We start from the raw sequence: 17,007 nt of genomic DNA, 5'->3' as shown, positions 1-17,007 counted from the left end.
ACTGATTGCAAATCTAATATAAATGTTATGTGTGATTTTCTCTTTTTGATTCCCTTCTCTCTATTTGCTATGGTATTTCTCTTCTATCACCTTTCATTTTCTCTTCTTTTCTCCTTGGACAGATTACATATCATTTCTACATTAAATGGGACACTGTACTTTGTGCCTTATCTCAGCTCAAACCCAAAGAATTTCTAATTAATTCAAGTTAATAAACTTGGCAGCTTGTATTCAGAGGGAAACTGCTTCAAGTAGCCACCTTGGTTTTCATCAAATTTTTGTAATCACTTATATTCTGCCAAAGGATATTTGAATTTTAAAGAAGACAATAGCAGCCAGCATACTATGATAGTATAATATTTGTTTATAATCATATGTCAATGATTTAAATATAATGTGATAAGAGAACTTAATTTGTTATTCCCAAATGTTTCTCAACCTCATCATTTTCCCAGCTGTCAATCACTATTCACCTCTATTGATGATGTTTGCACAAATTTACAGTCCAAAAGGAAAACAATATCATTATACATTAGATAATATTAAATTGGAAATTTTCTACTAAACTACATTATTTTCCTGAAATTGAAATTACAAACTTGAATCTCTTGAGTTTGCATCTCATCAGACTTCACATTGTTAGTTAAAAAAGGTCAAGATTAATGCTATCTTTCATTTTATTGTAATTGTATCATACTCATATACATTTAATTAATTCATTCAGAGTGTATTCACTGAGATCTTAATGTATGACAGGCGCTATTCTTAACTCTAAAAATAGAATTAAACAAATTGCACTTAAGGAGATTGCATGCTTGAAAGTGCAAAACAAGAAAAAGTAAACAAATCAGAAAAAAAAAAAAAAAGATTATTTAGAGATTTAGAGTGATAAGTGGTAAGCACATACCCACCTAGATACACTCACTTACAGGAGTGAAGATTCAGTTACTGCTTATTTAAGTAGAATCTGGGAAGTGACAATCACTTGAGACCTCAACTATGAAAAAATGTCAATCAAACATGTGTCTACAGGATGGGTGTTAGAAGCACAAAATCTAAATGCAAATACAGAACTCCACAAAGCGATAATGAGATCAGCATTTTTGTTTTAGCAAAGCAATTGTAAACTATGGAAGAGTGAGTCAGAGGAAAATGGGTAAGAGGAGAAGTCAGAGGAGGAGCAGAGACAGATCATGCATGACTCTGCTGGCCCTGGTAGGAAGTTTGGATATAATACTATGTGACTAGGCATAGAGTTTTAAACCTCTCTGGTATTAATTAAAATACTCACTACCAAGCAAAAATATAAATTTTCACTTTTGAAGAATACGGATGGGTACCTAAAGAATGGATTTTAGGTAGAAACAGGTTGGATCAGTGAGGTAATTAAGGGGATGTTGCAAATGCTGATAAAAATTTGCAAGTGAAGCAGTAGAGAATGGTCACAATCTATGGATTTCAAATAGATTTTGAAAATGAAGTCAAAAGAAGTCAAGAGAATGAGAGAAGAAAATATGAACTATTGAGAATTTGGAATTGAGTAATTGAGTGGTCATGATTTTTAGAGAGATGTGGTGGGTATACAAGTGAGCTTTGTTTATACATCTTCTTTTTTGATCTGTTGTCAAATTAGCAAACACTGCTTGCATGAACAAACTGACAACTGTTGTTTCTCATGTTTATTTTTGGAGAGAATAAATGTTATAAAATAGTGTGAAATGGGATGGATTTGTTCCTTTAGTCAACAATTTTTAAGCATCTTATATGAATATTGTTTTGGCACTGCAGATTGTAAGTGATTCTTCTATAATTAGAGGGATTTTAGAAATGAAGAAGAGTTTATTAAAAATAAGAGATTTAAAAATGATGTGAAGAATGGCTTAAATTTAGAAACTTGAAAATCTATCATCTATAGTCTCCAAATTTGGATATCAGAAAGAATACCAGAAAAAAATGGATTTGGGAATAGGAAATTCGCAAGCAGCGAAGCCACCATTTAGGGATGAATCACATAAGAGACATATGGAATGCCTAGGTGCATACCATATGAGACAGTGGTGATGCCTCAAGTAACTGAGTACCTCCCACTCAGGTGGGACACTGATGGTGAGATGGACTCCTAGTTCTGGCCTGGCCCAATCCTAGCTATTATGGACATTGGCTTCTCCTTCTTTCTCTATCACTATGCCTTTCAAATAATTTTAAAAATTTAATATAACATAAAGTCATAATGTGGTATCTTATCAATTTACTTGACTGTAAAAGTTATCCATAAAAAGAAATGAAAATCAAGATATGGTCAGGGCAAGTTAGGTTATGTGCAGAAACAAATACCCTCAGATTCTAACGGCTTGTTACAATAAATGTTTATATCCTGCTCAACATGAATTTCTCTCCTCTATTCTGCTGTTAACCAAGCTAATGGAAGTTAGCTTGCAAGTGTCTACTTGCTCTAACACAGGTAAACAAAATATTGTCAATTAAATAGAACATGTCACATCAACTCAGAACTCACCAGACATGACTGGTCTCATAGCCACACCCATACACAAGGGAATGGGCAAGTAGTCTTGCTATGTGTGCTGTAAACAGGGAGCTAAAATGTTTCTTAGGCTTTTATAATGAATTCAAGTAAGATTCATGAAAAAAAATGAGATGGGTGAAATAATTTTCTGAATTTTAAAGAACGTAGATGTGCATAATATTGAGTTAGATATCTGAGGAATTTAGCAACTATGTTAATGCAATTAAGGGAACCTAACTTGGATGCTATTATTAATATAGGATTTTCTAGGGTTGCAAAGTGCTGTGATGAGTATTTGGTCACCATTGGATATAATTTACAAATGAAACTACATAGTGAGATTTTATTGAAGGCACAAGAATCTAAGGAGAACGGCAGAAGGGCCAGGAAAGATTGTCAGTAATTGGTTTTGGAATAGGGAAAAAGAATTTGAGTAGCCAGAAAAGAAGGCAGAATGGACAGAAGAAGATGAATAATACATCCAGCTTATTTTAATAGAAAAATGTTTTTCATGAAGAAGTAAGTGACAAAATTTTTCAAATACTAAAACTGAATTTGGATGAAGAAGACAATGTTCTAGGAGTAATATGGAACATGCAGTCAATCTTCCAAGCCACACCTTGTTTTATGATTTTATATATAAACTCCTCATTTTCTTTAACTTTTATGATAGATCAGGCATGATCAGTGAATTAAAGAATTCCAGACACATGAAAAATAAACTGAAGACACAGGACTTGAACCAGACCTTCTAGCAGCAGAATCACAGTCTGCTGTTCATCACAGTAAAACAACTCATATTCTACTGTGGGTTGCTTGGCCTTGTTTTTTTTTTTTTTTTCTTTTTTTCTGAAATAAAGCACAGAAATAAAATCTGGGTTGAAACCTAGTAGTAATGGTAAATGGGGCATGGAAGCAACAAGTACAGAATATGTGCTTGCAGGGTTTGAAAATGAAGCAGCACAAGAAATATTACATTATTGAATGGAAACTGTAGTATGGTAAGGCTAAAGTTTTTCACCTGGTTTGTTTTCCGAATGTAAGACACATAAATGCAATTACTGAAAAGGAATGGAGAAAAGCGAGTTGAACTTTGCAGCACATTCTCTATTTACGAAGTATTCCATGGAGCAGTCACATGTGTCTTCTTATTCAATTCATTGAAAATGAGATGCCTTCCTTAATTTGAAGAGCAATTAAGTGAAAGCATCATGATTCATGCCTGGCTTCCTTTGGCTTCAGCACACATATTCCTTTCCCTGCATCACATCAGAAAATGCACAGAGAAAAAAATACTAGGAAGAATAATATCTTTATGTGTTTCATAGAGGAATAGAAAAAAATTAAAAAAAATACTGGAATTCAGTGAAACAAAGAAAAGTCTTTTTCCTGATACTGACAGGAAAGTTACCAAGAATAAAGCATTAGTGATATGCTGAAAAGACAACAGGAGGCCAGCGCCGCAGCTCAATAGGCTAATCTTCCGCCTGCGGTGCTGGCACCCTGGGTTCTAGTCCTGGTAGGGGTGCCGGATTCTGTCCTGGTCGCTCCTCTTCCAGTCCAGCTCTCTGTGGCCCAGGAGTGCAATGGAGGATGGCCCAAGTGCTTGGGTCCTGCACCCGCATGGGAGACCAGGAGAAGCACCTGGCTCCCGGCTTTGGATCAGCACGGTGCGCCAGCCGCAGCGCGCCGGCCACGGTGGCCATTGGAGGGTGAACCAACGGAAAAGAAAGACCTTTCTCTCTGTCTCTCTCTCTCTCATTGTCCACTCTGCCTGTCCAAAAAAAAAAAAAAAAAAAAAAGACAACAGGAATACATAAGAATGTAAGCTAAATTCTTAGTAGTAATCAAACATTAGGCACATATTGCAAAATCACTGCTGCCCAACAATAATTTCTCAGATTAAATGAGGAAAGCTCATTGTGAGTTTTGGGTAAAAATACTATCAAGAAATGATGGTTTGGGAGGGCAGGCTTTGGTGGAGCAGTTAACATGCCATGCAGGGTGCCTGAATCCTACATCAGAATGCCTGGGTTTGAGTCCTGCTTCAGGTTCCTGATAAAGCCTTCCTGCTAATGTGCATCTGGGTGGCAGCAGATGATGGCTCAAATGCTTGGGTCTCAGCCAACTTCATGGGAGATCCAGATTGAGTTCTGGGTTCCTGGCTTTGGCCTAGCCCAGCCCCAGTCAATGAAGTCATACAGGGAGTGAACTAGCAGATGGGAGATCTCTCTCTCTCTCACTTAAATAAATTTTAAAAAATGAAAGAAATGATCGGGCATATTACTGCTCTCCTTTGTTTTATGTCACACAAATGGTCATCTATTAATATTTTATTTCGTTTCTTTTTCTTTACAAAATGGGCAGTGATAGTATTACTTCCAGTGCTGTCCAGCAGTCCTCATGATTAAGTTGTAGGAGTTGTGGGTTCTGAGTTTGCAGATTTTTTTATTTATACTGTTTTAATTCATAATTTTTGTCATTGTCTTATTAGTACCAAGAACATGAATATAAATTTTGGATTATTTGGAATTGTTATTTTTCTCAGCAGTTCACCATGAGAGTTAGGATATAGGTTTTCTACTGTATTTAGACAATAAATAACCTAAATCATATGGTAGTTCTATTTTTAGTTATTTTGAGGAATTTCCACGCAGTTTTCCACAATGACAATACTAATTTACATTCCAACAGTACACAAGTCTCTGTCCAACCTAACTGGAGTGAGGTGATACCTCAGTATGGTTTTGATTTGCCTTTCCCTGATGTTTAGTGCTGCTATGCATTTTTCAGGTACCTGCTAGCTATTGGCATGTTTTCCACTAATAAATTAGGTACACTTTCCATTTTTTAGTTCGTCTGGGTATGTGACCAAGGGAAATGAAATCAGTCTGTTAAAGAGACATCTGTGCTTCCATGTTTATTTCAGCTCATTTCACAATAGCCAACAAATATATGCAAGCTTAGTGTCCATCAATCAGAGAATGAAGAAAACAGTGCAAACAAACAAGAGTACTGCTCATACATTAAAAAGCATGGAATCTTGTCACTTACACAATGTAGATGGATTAGGAGGTCATACTGTCAAGCAAAATAAAGCACAGAAAGACAATGATCACATGAGATCACTCATATGTGGAGTCTAAAATATGTGATCTCATAGAACGTAAAAGTATAATTATGGTCATCAGAGACTATAGACATCAGATGGAAGGAAAGGATGGGGAAAGATTAATTCATGGGTACCAAGTAATAGCTAGATAATGATAAGAACTTCTAGGTCTGGGTTCTGCAGCAGATGCTAATACATTGTATTTTTCTCTATAAATAGAACTGGAAGACAGGATTTTGGGTGTTTTTACTATGCAGAAATGTTTAATGTTTGAGGAGATTGTTATATTTACCCTGCTGGTACATTATACATATCTCACTATACATTATACCATGTATGAAAGCACCTATAATACTGAGATAAATTTTATATACATATATACACACTCCCCACACACATATACATATATATATTTATATACAGATATACATATATATCTGCTAAAATTCCTTTTTTTAATAGAAAGTTTTTTTAAAGATTTATTTATTTATTTGAAAGGTAGAGTTACAGAGAGGCAGAGAGAGGGAGAGAGGGGTCTTCCATCAACAGATTCACTCCCCAGTTGGCCGCACTGGTCTGAGCTGCACCAATCTGAAGCCAGGAGCCAGGAGCTTATTTTTGGTCTCCCACATGTGTGCAGGGGCCCAAGGACTTGGGCCATCTTCCACTGCTCTTCCAGGACATAGCAGAAAGCTAGATCGGAAGTGGAGCAGCTGGGATTCAAACCAGCACCCATATGTGATGCCGGCACTGCAGATGGCGGCTTTACCTGCTACACCATGGTAGCATGGCCTCAAGAAAAAGTTTTTACAAAATCATTCCGTACTAGGCTCTATACGTTGGATAGGAAGAAGTGAAGAGGAAAAGGCAACACATCTATTCACCCAGAGCAATACTCTGCCTAATCTCTGTTCTTCTATTAATACTAAGCAGGATGACTTCCTATTTAAACTGTAGGAGACAGAACACTTACAGTCAAGGCACTGTATCAGCACAGTCTTTACCCTAAGAAAATTTTCTGCATGCATGTGTATGTGTGTATATTTAATTTTCTTATGACGGCCCAGAATTCAGGGCATTTGACTTATCATATCTGCTTAGAGCACTCGCTGTTCACTTTATCTCTTGCTTTTTTTGAAGATTTTTTAAAAATTTATTTGAAAGTCTGAGTTAAACAGAGAGAGAAGGAGAGGCAGAAAGAGAGAGAGAGAGAGAAGAGAGTCTTCCACCACTGGTTTACTCCCCAATTGGCCACAGTGGCCTGAGCTGCACCAATCTGAAGCCAGGAGCCAGGAGCTTCTTCCAGGTTTCCCGCACAGGTGCAGGAGTCAAAGGACTTGGGCCATCTTCTACTGCTTTCCCAGGCCACAGGAGAGAGCTGGATCAGAAGTGGAGCAGCCAGGACTCGAACTGGCACCCATATGGGATACCAGCACTGCAGGCAGTGGATGTACCCACTATACCACAGTGCCGGCCCCTATCTCTTGTTAATACATTAAATAAGGCCGGTGCCGCGGCTCACTAGGCTAATCCTCCGCCTAGCGGCGCCGGCACACCGGGTTCTAGTCCGGGTTGGGGCGCCAGATTCTGTCCCGGTTGCCCCTCTTCCAGGCCAGCCCTCTGCTGTGGCCAGGGAGTGCAGTGGAGGATGGCCCAGGTGCTTGGGCCCTGCACCCCCATGGGAGACCAGGAAAAGCACCTGGTTCCTGGCTCCTGCCATCGGATCAGTGCGGTGCGCCGGCCGCAGCGTGCTGGCCGCGGCGGCCATTGGAGGGTGAACCAATGGCAAAAAGGAAGACCTTTCTCTCTGTCTCTCTCTCTCACTGTCCACTCTGCCTGTCAAAAAAAAAAAAAAATACATTAAATAAGTACCTCAATTTCATTGGTCTTGTATATGAAAAAGACCTCGTGTGACTTAATGAGTATCTTTGATCAATAAGTTATTGAATTTCGTATATTATAAAAAACTAGGTTATAGAGAGAAAGTCATGTATTGTCTATGTGCAAGTACATTTGGTCATAAATTTCTGTGAGGTAGATACAATAGGATTCTTACTATTCAAACTAAAGTGATTCATGTCATTGTATAAATTCCTGTATTTTTATTATTTATAAAAGAATGTAAAAAATAACTTAGCAACTTTTTGCTTATTTTCTAATGCTTGTCTATTTAAGTACTTTCTTCATTTTCCTTTTTTTATTTGGAGTGTTTTGAAAGCTTTATTAAATCAATACAACCACTTCACCTCCCTGTTTTCTTTTCCACACATACACAAAAGGTTTAGAAGTAGAACAGAAATCCTCATTTTTACTTTCTGAGCATACCAACTTAAATTTAATCTCTGCAAACAATTTGCTATGAAATACAGTTTGAAACAGTCAATAGAAGCAGCAGTCTTCAAATAGGAGGTAAAAACTACCTTTCTATGTATATCATCTGGGGGGTATTTTTATCCAAAGGTGCAGTTTTCATCTAAAAAACTCCATTCAGCTAATGGTAATAAAATAAGCATTCTTGTTTCAAATAAATATGTATAGGCGTTAATTTAACATTGCATTGCATTAAACTGCATACATGTAAAAATAGGAAAGTTGAAGGCTAAAGTACAACTGAAGCTGGTCATTATGGAAAAATAAAAATCAGGTAATGCTAGCCTCTGTGTCCGTGGGGGAAATTGTCATATTCAGGGTTATTTTGTAAGTATTAAGAAAATGTGGGGGAGAATTTTTTATCTAAAATCACATTGTCTTTTCTCTATTGGCTGTAATATTGGGAAGTCTGCTTAAAAATGAATATAGGGTGGGAAATATTGCTTAATTACATTTTGATTTCCAATTGCTAAGATAATTTGTCTTCTGGATTGTGGAGAAATATGCCAATGAAACACAACGGAGGTGGTCTTTGTTTAAGATCTTAAGGTGCTATTAATTTGTAATACTTAGCCTCTGTGAATTAATGCCCTTTGTAATGCTGTACTAAAATTTGTACAGCATTTTGAGGTATTATTTTTTCTTTTTCTTTTTTTTTTTTGAAGATTTTATTTATTTATTTGAGAGGTAGAGTTACAGAGAGAGGGAGGAAACAGAAAGGTTTTCCATCTGTGGGTTCACTCCGCAAATAGCTACAACAGCCAGAGTTGGGCTGATCTGAAACCAGGACCCAGGAACTTCTTCCAGGTCTCCCTTGTGGGTGCAGGGGCCCAAGCACTTGGGCCATTTTCCACTGCTTTCACAGGCCATAGCAAAGAGCTAGTCAGAAGAGGAACATCCAGGACTCAAACCGGTGCCCATATAGAATGCTGGTGCCACAGGCAGAGGCTTAACCCACTATGCCACAGCGCCACCCCAGGTATTGTTTTCTTTGATGAGAGAAAATTTTTAAAAAGAATATTGCTTTGTGGATCACTAACTTATTATCTGAGCCTAAAGTACGATCTTCTCTGGATACTGAATAAGCTATTAGCAGATCTTCCTCTACATGCTCTGTGCTTTACACAGTGAAGCTATAAAGATCATGTTAAGGCATGGGACCATTTCTGTCTCCTACCAAAATCTGTACTTGGCTTTCAGCCTCACCGACCCTCTTCTCTTTGGTTCTTTTACATTATCATTTGTTATATTATATAACTTAACATATCTAATCTGATATTTCATAAAACTTTCCCTGATCCTCATTACTAGAATGTAACTCTGTTGCATGTTCCTAAAGGATTTTGTGTTTTCCTTATGATATATCAATTAGTAAAATATATTATATTGGATATATATATGAGGGATTTTAAAGAATTTTTACTTATCTGAGAGAGAGGGAAAGAACAATGGAGGAACAGGGCCAGAGAAAGAGAGAGGATTTCCCATTTTCTGTTTCACTCTCAAAATGAGAGTGCATTGCAGGTCATTGCCTGCTATGGCGAAAGCTACAGCAGGGCTGGTAACGGGAGCCAGGAGAGCTATCCAGGTCTCCGATGGGAGTGGTAGGGACCCAGGTACATGAGACTTCACTGCTGCTTCCCATGGTCTGTATTAGTGGCAAGCTGATGTCAAGAGTCAGAGGCAAGTATGAACCTCAGGAACTCTGATGTGAGATATTAGACTAGACACATGCTCCCTACAATAAATATGGGGGTACAGATGACTCTTTAATATGCTGATTTCATTTTATTTGGGTAAATTCCTAGGAGCAGGATGGCTGGGTCATATGGTAGCTCTATATTCTGATTTCTGTGGTATCTCCATACCGTCTTGCACAGTGGTAGTACCAGTTTACATTCCCAACAATAGTGGATTAGGTTACTTTTTTTAACCACATCCAAGCCAACATTTGTTATTTGTTGATTTCTGTATGAAAGCCATTCTAATGGGGGCGAGGTGAAGCCTCCTTTTCGTTTTGATTTGCATTTCCTTGATGGCTAGTGATCCTGAGCATTTTTTCATGTGTCTGTTGGCCATTTGGATTTCCCCTTTTGAAAAATGCCTTTTCTAGTCCTTTGCCCATTTCTTAACTGGGTTGTTCATTTTGTTGTTGGGTTTCTTGAGCTCATTATAGATTCTGAATGTTAATCCTTTATCAGTTGCATAATTTGCAAATAATTTCTCCCATTTTTTTGGTTGCCTCTTCAATTTGCTGAGTGGTTCTTGTGCAGTGCAGAAGCTTATGAGCTTGATGTAATACCATTTGTCAATTTTGGCTTTGATTGCCTGTACTTCTGGGGTCTTTTCCAAGAAGTCTTTTTGCATGCCAATGTCTTGCAGAGTTTCCCCAATGTTCTCTAGTAATCTGATGGTATCGGGTCATAGATGTATGTCTTTGGTCCATTTCAAGTGGATTTTTGTGTGAGGTGTAAGGTAGAGGTCTTGTTTCATACTTCTGCATATGAAGATCCAATTTTCCCAGTACCATTTATTGAAGAGGCCGTCCTTGCTCCAGGGATTGATTTTAGCTCTTTTGTCAAAGATAAGTTGGTTGTAGATGTGTGAATTGATTTCTGGAGTTTTTATTATATTCCATTGGTCTATCCATCTGTTTTTGTGCCAGTAACAGGCTGTTTTGATTCTAACTGCCCTACAGAATGTATTGAAATCCGGTGTTGTGATGCCTCAAGCTTTATTTTTGCTGCATAAGATTGCTTTAGCCGTTTGAAGTCTTCTGTGTGTCCACATGAATATCAGCATTGTTTTTTTTTCTGTATCTGAGAAGAATGTCCTTGATATTTTGATTGGTATCACACTAAATCCATAGATTGCTTTTGGTAGTATGGACATTTTGATGCTATTGATTCTTCCAACTCAGGAACATAAAAGATATTCCCCCAGGTTTATTGCAGCTGAATTCATGATAGCTAAGATACGGAATAAACTCAAATGTCCATCAACTGAACACTGGATAAAGAAATTATGGGCCACTCTTCCTAAACTTATTGACATGGCACAGCCAGTGACTACACAGCTGATGCTCCTGCTGGTGCGGGTGATGCATGGGGCCCAGCCCATGACTGCATGGGCCAGGACTGAACTCTTTGGTGTTGGCATGTACCAACAAGTACCACATGGAAAGGCCAAGCACTGGGACAAGTTATATGAGCAGATTCAACTAGGACCACTGTGGCAAGATGGAGCCTGCCTACAAGCATCACTTTGTCCAGGACACCTGCCTCTGTGAGTGCTCCCCCAATCTGGGGCCCTGGATCCAACAGGTGGACCAGAGCTGCAGCAAAGAGCAGATCCTGAATGTGCCCCTGTGCAAAGAGGATTGTTAGCACTGGTGGGAGGACTGTCACAACTCCAGAACCTGCAAGAGCAATTTTTGGCACAAGGGCTAGAACTGGAACTTGGGATTTAACCAGTGCCCAGTGGGAGCTGCCTGCCACCCTTTCTGCTCTAGTTCCCTACACGTGCTGCTCTGTGTGAAGAAATCTGGAGTTACTCCTACAAGGCTAGCAACTGCAGCCTTGGGAACAGCCACTGCCTTCAGATGTGGTCCAGGTTGGCCCAGGGCAACCCCAATGAGGAGATGGGTAGGTTCTATACTGAGGCCATGAGTGGGGCTAGGATCCAGGGGGCCTGGCCTCTCTTGCCCAGTCTGGCCCCTTGATGCTCTTTCTGCTCATCTGAGTGCCTTTATCCCTCCCTGTCCAGCACTATGGCTCCCAACTATTGGGTTACTGCTCCATGGGGGGAACACTAACAGCCAGTTCAAATAAACCAGAAATTCCCCCCAAAAATTATGGGATATGTACACCATGGACTAATACACAGTGGTAAAAAAAATGAAATCATGCTATTTGCAACAAAATGGATGCAACTGGAAAACATTAAATTTAGTGAAATAAGCCGGTCCTAAAAGACAAATACCATATTTTTCCCTTATCTGTGGTAAGTAATAGAATACCTAAAAGATAATTTATAGAAGAGAGATTGATACTTTGAGATGCAATGACTTTGAATGGCCTTTGGCTCAACTGTTAAGGAAGAGGTTTTTTTTCTTTCTTTCTTTTTTTTAATTTACTATTTGTTGAATTCTTTACTTAGTGTAGGGTTAATCTTATTGTATAAAAATAATTGAAAATAGTTCTTAGTGGGGCTGGTGCTGTGGTGTAGTGGGTAAAGCCACCGCCTGCAGTGCCAGTGCCTGCATTCCATATGGGTGCCGGTTTGAGTCCCGGCAGCTCCACTTCTGATCCAGCTCTCTGCTATGGCCTGGGAAAGCAGTAGAAGATGGCCCAAGACTTTGGACCCCTGCTCCCATGCGGGATACCTGGAAGAAGCTCCTGGCACTTTGGATTGGTGGAGCTCAGGCCGGTGCGGCCAAATGGGGAGTGAACCAGCGGTTGGAAGACCTCTCTCTCTCTGCCTCGCCTCTCTCTGTGTAACTCTGACTTTCAAATAAATAAATAAATCTTTAAAAAAGAAAATAGATCTCAGTAAAAATATGAAGGAAATAGGAGAGAGAAAAGGAAGAAGATGGGAGTTTTGGTGGGAGGGAGGGTATGATGGGAAGAATTACTAGGTTCCTAAATTTGTATTTACAAAATGCATGAACTTTGTATACCTTAAATAAAAAAAAAAAAAAAAAAAAAAAAAAAACCACCTGCTCCCTGAGTGATTTTTAAAAATTTCTATAAGGTTGGTGTCACCTCACTAGAAAAGTAACTTTATGTTTTTCTTATCATTTTATTCTCTGTACCAACTAAATTTACTCACTGAAATTACCAACAACCAGTAATCAATCATTTCTAAGTCAATGGGTCTCAGAGATGTATATATAATTAAATTTCTTATTTTCATTTTCATATGGATTGGTGAAGAATGTATTTTCTGGGTTAGAGATTGTGTAGAATTTTTGTAGCAATGGGTCTTCCTGAGCTGTGCTGTTATCCTTTTCTGTTCCTTTATAGCACTTTTGAGCAGGAAAGTAATTCCCAGAGGAATGGATGTTGTCACAACATACTTAGAGTGTTAGGAAGGTTGTAGAAATTATGACATGTTGGGAAGAGGAAGTTCTAACTGGGGACAGAAGTCATTAGAGCATGAGTTATAAATATTAATCATTATGTAAGTAGATAATATTCCTGTTCAACATGTTCATAAGTTATATTTGCAATGCAATTTAATAATTGTTTCTAAAAAGCTGTAAGGGATATATTTTATACATAAGAAAACATGACAGCCTTAGAGTTTATTACCTAATGTAATTATTATTGTAACATTGTATGTAACTTTGACAAATTGTCTCCAATGCTCTGGGTGAATTTGGACCCTTCACAGGGTAAGCATGGTTTGTGTCATTCTGAAAAAGTTTATGTTGTTGTTTATGTGTGCCCAAGTATAATTTTCCCCAGATCTCAGCTGATAATTCTGGGAAGAAAAAGTTCAAAGCCAATTGGATCCTACTTATAGAACAAGTCTTCTACATGTATGGTGCTTCTAGCCCCAATTAGAATGCTCTGAATACAGACATCATATGTAATGGTTTTGAAATCTTAGTAGGTGCCCAAAGCAGTAGAATTTGGGAATAACTACATAACAAATAATATATTTTTCTTACATCATCCTCTAAGTACTTGTATTACACCTATACTGAAACACTGAGAAATTAGCAAGATCATAATTACAGATTCCTTTAGACACATGGCTTAGTAATACCACTGAATGTTGACAAATCTCCAGAAAGAATAAATGGAAACACCAAGGACCCTTAACCACATCTTTTATCTTGTAAATGAACTTTACAGTCTTGTTCAGATAGGAAAAAAAAAATGAAATGGAATCTGAATTGTGAATCATATCAGTCCTTAATTAGAAAAATCCACATTTTGCAATTATTTAATAAGACCTTATCAAAGTAAATGCTTCAAAATCTAGATAGTGATATATTAATCACCAAGTTTTATGCCCTTATATGTAGGGAAAAATAAGCACATAAAGCAAAAGAGGTTTAAGGCTTTCAACACCCTCACTTTTATTTTATTTAATTTTATTTTAAAGATTTAATATGATTTGAAAGAGTTACAGAGAGAGAGAGAGATAAATTTTCCAAGCACTGGTTCACTCCTCAGATGGCTGTAACAGCCAGAGTTGGGCCAGGCCACAACCAGTAGCCAGGAGCTCTTCCAGGTCTTGCACATGGGTGGCAAGAGCCTGAGCATTTGACCCATTCTCCACTGCTCCTTCCAGGCCATCAGCAGGGAGCTGGATCAGAAGTGGTGCAGCCAACACTTGAAGAAACACTTATTTGGGATGCTGGCATCTCAGACAGTGGCCTTACCTGCTACGCCACAGTGTCATCCTCTTCATGCTCACTTTTAAAAATGTAACTCTATGGTGCTGCCCAGCCATTTTAGGTATATTCTGCATAATATCCATGTCACAATTTCTGAGACCAGTGGTTTAATCTTTCCCAATTAGAATGTTCTCAATACAGATACCATACTTAACTTACCAGAAGGCTTCTTCACACTTCAGATCAAGCAAACCTCAAAATGCATGATCTCTACTATGTGAATGTACCTCATTTTGGATAATGCAAATGTTATCAACCAAATTACAAAAGCCAAGAAAAGAGGGAAGAAGGGCAAATTCTATAAATGGAATTGAAAATAAGACCCTATGCTAATGGTTTTCTTCCTTTGGTATTTATAGTCAAAACATTTTCCAAGAGATTTTTGACACAATAACAATAATAATTACTTGCAATAAAGACAATTTGTTTAAAAATATGAGAAAAAACTTGGCATCACATCTAAACTTGATCTCAGAGACCAAGTACATTTGCACAGCCATAAGTTATAAAGTTGTAATCACAGATCAATAGAGAAGATCTTTAAAACCAAGCGCAAAGAAGTTACTCATTTGACTCACAGCAGGGCTTTTTCTCATTTCAAATGGAAAATTTTTCTAATCCTAAAATGTGACATGATCTCGCTCTGCTTCAAATTTCCATCAGTCTGATTCAGTAGGAAGAACGGTAATTCCTAAATATTTATAGAACATTTGATGAGTTGTAAAGACATGTATTATTACATTGTAAAGGTTTTGCTTTGAAGTATAGATTTTTGTTTTGTCCCCAAGATTTCAATCCAGCACTCAAGTGAATGTTCATAAGATACAGTTAGTTATCAACAAAGCATTCATAGATGTTTACTTTTGATTCTTCAGAATCCTGAACTTGTTTGAGGTGTGATAATTACTTCAGCTTACTGTCTGGCACCAGGTTTTCTTTTAATAAGTGGGTTATTTTAACACAATTTCTGTGGACTGTTGAATCTGGAAACACGAAATGAGTCTTTTCTTGCCTGGAGACTGGATTGTTCCAGTTTTTAAAACCTGTGCCTATCAGTATCCCATTTTGTAAATGTGTGTTGGCATGGGGAAAAAAAAATATTCCCTGCTCTTTGAGTGGAGCGGAAGTAATTGGTCAAACTGTAACCGCTTTTTTGTTTATTTTTAAGAAGTGATAATAAAACTTGAACTGAAAAAGATAAAACTTGAACTAGAAAATTACTCTTGTATGCTTAGAATGTTTATAGTATTACATGTTTATGTGAGATTGTCAACATTTTTATTTATAATTGAATTTGTTTTGTTTGTTAAATATTCATGTTTATTATTCTTATATTTTGCAAATTTTAAAAATAAAATAGTCTTACTAAAAAATAAAACCAAGCACATTTCTTTTTTGATTATTTTGTTTATATCTTATTTATTTGAAAGGCAGAGTTACAGAAATTGAGGGAGACGTAGAAAGAGAGAGAGAGAGAGAGAGCTGGTCCATTCCTGAAAATGGCCAAAACTGCCAGGTCTGGGCCAAGCTGAAGCCAGGAGCAAAGAGATTCTTCCTGGTATCCCACATAGGTGGCAGAGGCCCAAGTACTTGGACCATCCTCCATTGCTTTCCCAAGCACATTAGAAGGGATCGGTATTGTAAGAGAGCAGCTGGGATGCAAACCAATGCCCATATGGCATCCTAGCACTACAGGCAGCAGCTTAACCTGCTATGCACAACACTGGCCCCCAAAACAAGCATGTTAATATGCTTTTCTTTATTTGTTGATCATCATGGATCTGAAAAAAATGGAAGCTACAATAAACTTCTGTCTGATTAGAATTTCAGGAACTACATAAAGTTCTTTGCTTCAGTCTCTAGAACTTCTGATTGTACTCAATCTCATTTATTCATCAAGAGATTTAACATGTATCATAAATACATATGTTGTCATGAATAATTATGTATGCATACAGCTGTAGTAGTATTATACATGCTATACAACATACACCGAAACTGAAAAGTTAACAATTTGGATCAAAAAATATAAATGAAGCTACACTATATTTTTCTGATCCCCATAGGGAACTTTTGGCATTCTTTGCTGTATTCAAACCAACTCAGAAAACTGGACACTTATTCTGGTACAACCTTGTGAAGAAACAAATATTATCCTTTCTAAAAGATGCACATGGGAGAAAATACCATAGAATAGAAATCTCCAAACTGAGTTAGAATTGCATCAGCTTATCCTTTACATTCCATGCATGTGTATTTCCAACTCTTGTTGGGGCTCTTAAAAAATAAGAGAGGGAAGAGATGTGCAATCCGGACATGCTCAAGCTGACTTACCTCAAACAGTAGAGTTAGAAACATACCAGGGGATTCCAATTCAATCCCATCAAGGTGGCATGTACCAATGCCATCTCACTAGTCCCAGTGATCAATTTCTGTTCACAATTAATCATAATGATAGGACTAAGAACCAAAGGGAGCACACAAACAAGACTAGTGTCTGCAAATACTAGCTGATAGAATAAAAAAGCGAGAGAACGATCCAACATGGGAAGTGAGATACACAGCAGACTCATAGAATGGCAGATGTCCTAA

At 37.7% G+C, this 17,007-nt stretch overlaps 1 protein-coding gene and 1 pseudogene across 2 annotated transcripts in view; both read left to right on the top strand.

Annotated features, from left to right (window-relative positions):
- The window catches only part of CDH18 (cadherin 18), a 966,744-nt gene that overhangs the window by 202,948 nt on the left and 746,789 nt on the right, over positions 1 to 17,007 (top strand). The gene's annotated exons all lie outside the window — the stretch shown is intronic.
- LOC127492840 (folate receptor alpha pseudogene) lies at positions 7,748 to 12,609 on the top strand (annotated as a pseudogene).

This window comes from Oryctolagus cuniculus, chromosome 14 (genome assembly GCF_964237555.1).
Source record: "Oryctolagus cuniculus chromosome 14, mOryCun1.1, whole genome shotgun sequence".
Lineage (NCBI taxonomy): Eukaryota > Metazoa > Chordata > Mammalia > Lagomorpha > Leporidae > Oryctolagus > Oryctolagus cuniculus.
Note: the sequence above shows the minus strand (reverse complement) of the source record. Positions and strands in the feature narration are given on the sequence as shown.